Source organism: Oncorhynchus mykiss, chromosome 22, assembly GCF_057628025.1.
Source record: "Oncorhynchus mykiss isolate SJ-2025 chromosome 22, ASM5762802v1, whole genome shotgun sequence".
In the NCBI taxonomy this organism is placed as follows: Eukaryota; Metazoa; Chordata; class Actinopteri; order Salmoniformes; family Salmonidae; genus Oncorhynchus; species Oncorhynchus mykiss.
This window is the reverse complement of record NC_143043.1, coordinates 51,267,173-51,276,812: the sequence shown is the minus strand read 5'-3', so window position 1 is coordinate 51,276,812 and position 9,640 is coordinate 51,267,173. Positions and strand designations below refer to the sequence as shown.

Here is a 9,640-nt window from a genome sequence, read left to right as displayed (position 1 = left end):
CAAATGGTTTATTACTGAATGATATCATAAAGTGTTACCCAAAGTTGCATATTCTTAAATTTGACCATCAACTACTTCCACAATACACCATTGAGATAGACTTGGATGTTATCTGATATCATGCATATTGTACATTTAATTTTTACTGTACTTGTTGAAGTGAGCCACTAGACACTAGAAGGGCAATTCCAGTCCTCGGTGGCCTCATTGGTGTCACACTTTTTCCCCATCCCTAGCTAACACCTGAACGCCTTAAGTTCAGAGTTAAAATATGTTTAGCTGTCACTTTGAACCATGGATAAAAAAAAGCATAAATTATTGGATTAATTAAGGAATTAACAAGAGGCAGAAAGCCAATGATAACTGATAATAAATTGTCAATTACAAAAGTAAAAAAGAAAACAAATAGAAATGGAATCCAACAATTAAAATAGTTGAAAACAACAATAGATAGAGTTTTTGTTGCTTTTCTCTCAGACTTATTTGCCCGTATAGTTTTAACACCAGACACACTGGCAGCCTCTTTTGAAAAAACATTTCTGGCCTGTGATCTGGCCACCACAAAGATTTTCACATAAAGTGTTATAATAATAGAGCACGGGACAACCATTGTAATTACAAGATCGATGATATTACCCCAGGTTATTCCTTCAACAATAAAACATTATTTCAAACACCTACCGGGTACCAGTACATTGACAAAGTTTTTTATAATAGCAGCACGGTATATGATACAACAACACCAGGTAATGGATATACAACACATCATTCTTGTTGTTGTTATTTTAGAGTGGTACAATAAGGGATCACACACAGCAACATAGCGGTCAATAGATATCAAGACCAAATTACCCAGAGATAAAGAAGTACATAAAAAAGTAATGTAGATCTGAAACACACAGAAATATTCTCCAAAACCCCAGCATGATTCCATTAATGCTACAGTCACTACTGGTATCACAATCAGTCCCACCAGGAGATCTGACACAGCCAAAGAGAGGATGAGCAGGTTGGTTGGAGTGTGGAGCTGCTTGAAGTGAGAGATGGAGATGATCACCAGTAGGTTCAAAAATACTGTAACTGCTGAAATCAATGAGAAGAAGATGTACAGTGTTATGTAGATAGATGTCGATAGCAAAGCCTTCCTGCATGAAGAGTTTCCGTCTTGAAAACAGTACTGAACATCTTCATGTTTCTCCATTTGTAACAAATGCTGAGGTCCTGCTCCTGCTTGGTTCTGTGTGTGACCTTGTCAGGTCCGCCTTTTGACTAACTCTGAGCTCTGCCTCTCTATTTATCCCTGAGCTACTGACACTCCCCTCCCAGGAGCCTCTCTGTGCACATACACATACACACACACTAACAAACGGTTAGATAAGCAAATAATTTGTGAAAACATGATGTAATGTATGACAGGATTGGATGTTGCTGTTTCCACCAAGCCTGTCCTTCAGCCTTACTGATAGTCGGAGATGATGGAAATTATAGCATGGGTGATGTTTTGGTCACTCAAAGTCTTTTTTACATTTTAAACTGTGTAAGACTAAATGTTTTGGGCGATGTCAGAGCTCATTTTGGACCATAAGCCACAAGCTCAGGACACATGATGGCCCACCACATGTCAGCTGGTCAGTGTGTAGGAAAGTTGACAGTAGGGAAGTTGATGAGATAGTATAAGTTTATGGTGTACATGCTAATAGCAAATACAATCAAAATAGTGGCATTCCATAGACCATAAAAATGTCGATCTGAACTGATTTATTAATACATCCCGTGTCTGAGCCGCTCAATTGCGACTCCGCTTTGTCTCTATACTGACATTTTGCCTGTTTGTTTCACACCCTGATCTGTTTCACCTGTCTTTGTGATTGTGTCCACCCCCCTCCAGGTGTCTCCCTTCTTCCTCATTATCCTCTGTGTATTGATACCGGTGTTTCCTGTCTGTCTGTGCCAGTTCGTCTTGTTTGTTCAAATCAAATGTATTTATTTATAAAGCCCTTCTTACATCAGCTGATGTACAGTGCTGTACAGAAACCCAGCCTAAAACCCCAAGCAGCAAGCAATGCAGGTGGAGAAGCACGGTGGCTAGGGAAAACTCCCTAGAAATGCCAAAACATAGGAAGAAACGTAGAGGAACCAGGCTATGAGGGGTGTCCAGTCCTCTTCTGGCTGTGCCGGGTAGAGATTATAACAGTACATGGCCAAGATGTTCAAATGTTCATAAATGACCAGCATGCTCAAATAATAATAATCACTGTAGTTGTCGAGGGTGCAACAAGTTAGCACCTCAGGAGTAAATATCAGTTGCCTTTTCATAGCCGATCATCGAGAGTATCTCTACCGCTCCTGCTGTTTCTAGAGAGTTGAAAACAGCAGGTCTGGGACATGTAGCACGTCCAGTCAACAGGTCAGGGTTCCATAGCCGCAGGCAGAACAGTTGAAACTGGAGCAGCAGCACGGCAGGTGGACTTTGGACAGCAAGGAGTCATCCTGCCAGGTAGTCCTGAGGCATGGTTATAGGGCTCAGGTCCTCAGAGAGAGAGAAAGAAAGATAGCATTAGAGAGAGCATACTTAAATTCACACAGGACACCAGATAAGACAGGAGAAAAACTCCAGGTTTAACAGACGGACCCTAGCCTCCCAACACATAAACTACTGCAGCATAAATACTGGAGGCTGAGACAGGAGGGGTCAGGAGTAGATACATAAGTTGTTTCTAAACTGTAAAACAGATACAGTGCATTCGGAAATTATTCAGAGCCCTTAACTTTTTCACAATTTTCTTACATTTACTTAAAGACCTATTCTAAAAAAAATTGAATCTTTTTTTTCCTCCATAATCAATCTACTCACAATACACCATAATGACTAAGAACATTTTAAGATAATACCCAACGCAGAGGACTAACGGTCAAGAGGAAATCAACGATCAATGGAAATAGTGTTTTCCTGTAACAGGGAGTTAATGATCATTGGGTCAGAGACATGGAAGGATTTTGTCTAGGCGTTGAGCCTGAAACTAGATGCCTGTTATTTGGCTATTGGCCCAGTTTTATTGCAAGACATTCTAATTGGTCAACCACAGGTTAGGGTTGGGTTATAAAACAACATCCTCTCTTTGTTCTGTGGAGAGAATCACTGAGGACATGGGAGAATGAACATCTACCTCTCAGCACAACATCTATGATTTGTCCTCTTTGAATAAACCTATTTTCTCCCCTTGATGTGTTTTGTGGTCTGTGTTATTGAAGTTGTGTTATCAACTTCTAACCTGACGAAGACAAAACAGGTTTTATTTTTTTGGCAAATTTATAAAACATTTAAAACTGAAATTTACGTAAGTATTCAGATCTTTTACTGAGTACCTTGTTGAAGCACCTTCGGCAGCTATTACAGGGTATGACGCTACATGCTTGGCACACCTGTATTAGGGGTGTTTACCCCATTTTGCTCTGCAGATCCTCCCAAGCTCATTCAGGTTGAATGGGCAGCGTCGCTGCACAGCAATTTTCAGGATTTTTCATAGATGTTCCATCGGCTTTAAGCCCGAGCTCTGGCAGGGCAAGTTAAGGACATTCAAGGACCTGTCCCGAAGCCACTCTTGTGTTGTCTTGGCTGTGTGCTTAGGGTCATTGTCCTGATGTTAGGTGAACTATCGCCCCAGTCTGAGGTCCTGAGCGCTCTGGAGCAGGTGTAATCAAAGATCTCTCTTTAATTTGCTCCATTCATCTTTCCCTCAGTCCTGACTAGTCTCCCAGTCCTTGTCACTGAAAAACATCCCCACAACATGATTCTTCCACCACCATGCTTCACCACAGGGATGTTGCCAGGTTTCCTCAAAACGTGACACTTGGTATTCAGAGCAAAGATTTCAATCTTGGTATCATCAGACCAGATAATCTTGTTTCTTGTGGTGTAAGAGTACTTAAGGTGCCTTTTGGCAATCTTCAAGGCTGTCATGTGCCTTTTATTGAGGTGTTGCTTCCGTCTGGCCAGTCTACCATAAAGGCCTGGTTGGTGGACTGCTGCAGAGATGGTTGTCCTTCTGGAAGGTTCTCGGATCTCCACAGAGGAACTCCGGAGCTCTCTCAGAGTGACCATCGGGTTCTTGGTCACCTCCCTGATCAAGGCCCTTCTCCCCCGATTTCTCAGTTAGGCCAGATGGCCAGCTATAGGAAGTGTCTTTGTGGTTTTCCCCAGATCTGTGCCTCGACACAATCCTGTCTAGGAGCACTACGAACAATTTCTTCGACTTCATGGCTTGGTTTCTGCTCTGACATGCACTGTCAACTGTCAACTCATGTCCAATCAATTGAATATACAGTACCACATGTGGACTCCAATCAAGTTGTAGAAACATCAAGGATCATCAATCAAAACAGGATGCACCTCAGCTCAATTTGGTGTCTCATACCAAAGGATCTGAATACTTATGTAAGTATTTCTGTTTTTATATTTAATACCTTTGCAAATTTACAAAAAAAAAACGGTTTATGGGGTATTGTGTGTAGATTGATGAGAAATAAAAATAATTGAATACATTTTCGAATAAGGCTGTAACGTAACAAAATGTGGAAAAAGTCAAGGGGTATGAATACTTTCCAAATGCAATGTATGTATAAAAATACCCTCAAATGAAAGGTGACATTTCTAAAATGTCGCCTCATATTAAACATTTGAACTCATATCCAAAGTGCTGGAGTAAAGAGCTTCATATTTTAGACATTTTCCTGCAGAAAAAAACAGAGGACAGGGATTACTTTCAGTATGTACAGTGGCCAGAGTAAGGCAGTATAATTCACAATCTGTGACAGAGGGATAATTTGACTTATTCTATAATGAACAAAAATATAAAATGCAAGGTTACAGTGTCACGATCGTCATAATGATTGGACCAAGACGCAGCGTGAGTAGAGTTCCACATATTTTAATAACTCACCAAACAAAACAATAAAACACAAACGAAACGTGAACCATTAATAGTTCTAACATGCAACTATCCATAGACAAGATCCCACAAATCACAAATGAGGAAATGGCTGTCTAAATATGATCCCCAATCAGAGACAACGATAAACAGCTGTCTCTGATTGGGAACCATACCAGGCCAACATAAACCCTTAATCACCTAGATCACCCACCCTAGTCACTATCACGCCCCAACCAACAGAGAATAAACAGCTCTCTCTGGTCAGAGCGTGACATACAGAGTTACAGTCATATGGAAATCAGTCAATTGAAACTAATTGATTAGGCCTATGGATTTCACATGATTGGGAAATATATATATATACAAATATATATATGTTGGTCAAAGACATACAAAAGTATAGGGGCACCCCTTCAAATTAGTGGATCTGGCTATTTCAGCCACACCCGTTGCTGATATTTGTATGAACTCGATCACACAGCCATGCAATCTCCATAGACAAACATTGGCAGTAGAATGGGCTAACTGAAGAGCGAAGTGACTTTCAACATGGCAACGTCATAGGATGCCACCTTTCCAACAAGTCAGTTCGTCAAATTTCTGCCCTGCTAGAGCTACCCCGTTCAACTGTAAGTGCTGTATTTGTTCAATGGAAACATCTAGGAGCAACAATGTCACAGCCACGAAGTGGTAGGACACACAAGCTCACAGAACTGGGAAGGCAGGAATCCTCTGTCCTCGGCTGCAACACTCACTACCGAGTTCCAGACTGCCTCTGGAAGCAACGTCAGAAAAATAACTGTTCGTCTGGAGCTTCATGAAAGGGTTTCCATTGCCTTGCAGCAGCACACAGGCCTAAAATCACCATGCACAATGACTAGTTTTGGCTTGTGTGGTGTAAAGCACGCCAACATTGGACTTTGTAGCTGTGAAAAATGAATTCTCTGGAGTGACAAATCTGGATTTGGCACGACAGCTTTGGAGATGGCCAAAAGGCACCTTAAGTACTCTTAGACCATGAGAAACAAGATTCTCTGGTCTGATGATACCAAGATTGAACTCTTGCTCTGAATGCCAAGCTTCACGTTTGGAGGAAACCTGGCGGATGCCATGAGAACGCTTACTGCCCCAATGCGTAGTGGCAACTGTATATTTGGGTGGAGGAAGGAAAATGATCTGGGGCTGTTTTTCATGGTTTGAGCATGACCCCTTAGATCCAGTGAAGGGAAAACTTAACACTACAGCATACAATGACATTCTAGACTTTGTTTCAACAGTTTGGGGAAAGCCATTTCCTGTAACAGCAAGAAAATGCTCCCGTGCACAATGTGAGATCCATTCAGCAATAGGTTTGTCAAGATAGGTGTGGAAGAACCTGGCTGGCCTGCACAGAGCCCTGACCTCGACCACATCGAAAACCTTTGGGATGAATTGGAACGCCGACTGCAAGTCAGGCCTAAACGGCAAAATATTGTATGATGCAAAAGGCATCATCAAACTGTATGAGACTTTGATATCTTGTCAAATATCTTGAAAAGTTGACATGAGACACTCAAATAATTTTGGGACTGTATCAACAGACTAGGAAAAAAAAAAACTAAAGACAGTTTTTGAGTGTAATTTCCCTTTAAGGGCATAATCCCTAACATCTAGGCCACTCCACCCTATTAGCCACAACCCAGGGTCAGTGATGCAGCACCACCCGGGCTGAATCATGTACGTGCTCTAAAGAAGTTAACATATCCATCTACACAGACGTCAGCAACGCAGCCAAGGAATACAGCCTGGAGGTATGTGGTACGTAAACAACAACCTCACTACTACAACATGGAGGTGTGTGTGTGTGTGTGTGTGTGTGTGTGTGTGTGTGTGTGTGTGTGTGTGTGTGTGTGTGTGTGTGTGTGTGTGTGTGTGTGTGTGTGTGTGTGTGTGTGTGTGTGTGTGTGTGTGTGTGTGTTAATACACAGTATGTGTGTTTTGTCCCTTCAGTTTCCTCCAGTATCTGTGTTCAGAACCAGGTCTAGAACATGTGAGTATGGTGGTGAACAACCCTGTGTCTCTAACCTGAGACATTCCTCTTCCTGTTATCACCTCGCTGAACGATGGAAACACAACAGAGCAGGAGACACTTCAACATCAACATGCTGGTTATGAACACTACCACTACTCTCACTACCACTACTCTCACTACCACTACTCTCACTACCACTACTCTCACTACCACTACTCTCACTACCACTACTCTCACTACCACTACTCTCACTACATCACCACAGCCAGGTCAGGGGTCACACCAGAGTCTTTTGGCACGTTAGATATGTCTATATTGACCCTGGATCATATTATATATGTGTTGATCCTGGACCATGCCCCATGAAATCAGGATGTGCCTACTCAGAGAGGCCATGTATAAAACATTTCATTTCAGTTCTGTACTTGTGAAAATATCTTGTTATTTTTCAAAAACACTATAGAAAGGGTGTAGGATTGAGACTTGAGTGAGGTTAGGGGGAGGTTAAGTCTGAAAACCTTGATTAATGCCACCCCCCCTATCTGCTAAATGACTTAGATGGAATATGTGTAGCGGTAGAGGTGTGTTAGACTCATGCTCTCATGATGAGGTAGCCCTGACTGGTACATTAAAATCAGTGTCACACTCAATCCAGGAAGGACTTTTCTCTTGGACTATTGGTTAAGATGTTGGTTTTCCACTCAGGATACCACAGTTCAGATCCCACCTGTGACAGAGTCTCAATTCAGAGGTGGGGTTCTTGACCTGTGCAGGGAAGACTAGTTTAGGGGTGAGGGTTGTAACTGAGGCTGAGGCCTAATGGAAGTTGCACTCACACAAAAGGCATTAGAGCTGTACTTAGGTTCACTACAGGTTTCAATGTTTATGCTGTAATGGGGCCTTATTAGGGCCCTGGAGGAATTTGTGTGTCTCCAACACCTTTAATTAGTAGAATTCATTAGAGTTTTGGACCTCATTGTTCCAGAACCTTGCATACAGGTGATAACAGGACCCTCTGGTGTCAGAAACTTAACCAAGTCAAACTAACATCATTAAAGAGTTACACAGTAGAGACAGTATAGTCCCAATGACATCAGTCACAGAGCACAGGTTGAGTTTTGCTGATGTAATATGCTCTCTAAGAATCATTCAGAGTTGAAATATGTATTTTTTGTCTGTCATTTAGTAGTCGCTCTTATACAGAGCAACTTACAAGAACAATTCAAATCAAATCAAATCAAATCAAATCAAATTTTATTTGCAACATACACATGGTTAGCAGATGTTAATGCGAATGTAGCGAAATGCTTGTGCTTCTAGTTCCTACAATGCAGTAATAACAAGTAATCTAACTAACAATTCCAAAACTACTGTCTTGTACACAGTGTAAGGGGATAAAGAATATGTACATAAGGATATATGAATGAGTGATGGTACAGAGCAGCATAGGCAAGATACAGTAGATGGTATCGAGTACAGTATGTACAAATGAGATGAGTATGTAAACAAAGTGGCATAGTTTAAAGTGGCTAGTGATACATGTATTACATAAGGATACAGTCGATGATATAGAGTACAGTATATACGTATGCATATGAGATGAATAATGTAGGGTAAGTAACATTATATAAGGTAGCATTGTTTAAAGTGGCTAGTGATATATTTACATCATTTCCCATCAATTCCCATTATTAAAGTGGCTGGAGTTGAGTCAGTGTCAGTGTGTTGGCAGCAGCCACTCAGTGTTAGTGGTGGCTGTTTAACAGTCTGATGGCCTTGAGATAGAAGCTGTTTTTCAGTCTCTCGATCCCAGCTTTGATGCACCTGTTCTGACCTCGCCTTCTGGATGATAGCGGGGTGAACAGGCAGTGGCTCGGGTGGTTGATGTCCTTGATGATCTTTATGGCCTTCCTGTGACATCGGGTGGTGTAGGTGTCCTGGAGGGCAGGTAGTTTGCCCCCGGTGATGCGTTGTGCAGACCTCACTACCCTCTGGAGAGCCTTACGGTTGAGGGCGGTGCAGTTGCCATACCAGGCGGTGATACAATTAGGGTTAAGTGCCTTGCTCAAGGGCACATCGACAGATTTTTCACCTAGTCGGCTCTGGGATATGAAATACTGCTACCTCTCTCTTACTGGCCCAACATTTAAACAGCTAGGCTACCTGGCACCAGATTTTGAGAGTTTGCTTTGATTAATCTTGTATATATTGTATGTTCATGTTCACAAGGCTTCCTTATAAATGAGACCTTGGTCTCAATGGTGACCCACCCTGTATGAATACATTTTAAAAAGTTCACAATGTATTAGATGTGTTGTGTGTAACACCTTTAATTGGTAGAGGGATATACGTGTCATTATGACAGAGCCCTGCATGTTTTGAATAATATGTGAATATGTAAATGTGTGACTTGTGTACTAGCATTACAGTTTTCCGTACAACTTGCAGACTTGTTTTTGAGTTGCTGTGCGTTTTGTTGCCAACCTGTTTTGCTACCTGACAAATTTACGGTTTTTACTTTTTAATTACCGTTTATATTTTTGTTTTTTCCTCCTCAACTTTTTCACTCCGGACGCTTTATCTGGACACGGTTCGTCAGGACCTCCAACAGCCGAAGCTAAGTAGTAACATTAACATGATGCCTTCTAATTGCAGTCGCTGTACTCGCCTTACGGCGAGGATAGCTGTGCTACAAGCC

General features: G+C 41.7%; 1 pseudogene; it reads right to left on the bottom strand.

Annotated features, from left to right (window-relative positions):
- Positions 1-232: 232 nt before the first annotated feature.
- LOC149972907 (trace amine-associated receptor 13c-like) lies at positions 233-1,201 on the bottom strand (annotated as a pseudogene).
- Between the last annotated feature and the right edge of the window lie 8,439 nt (positions 1,202-9,640).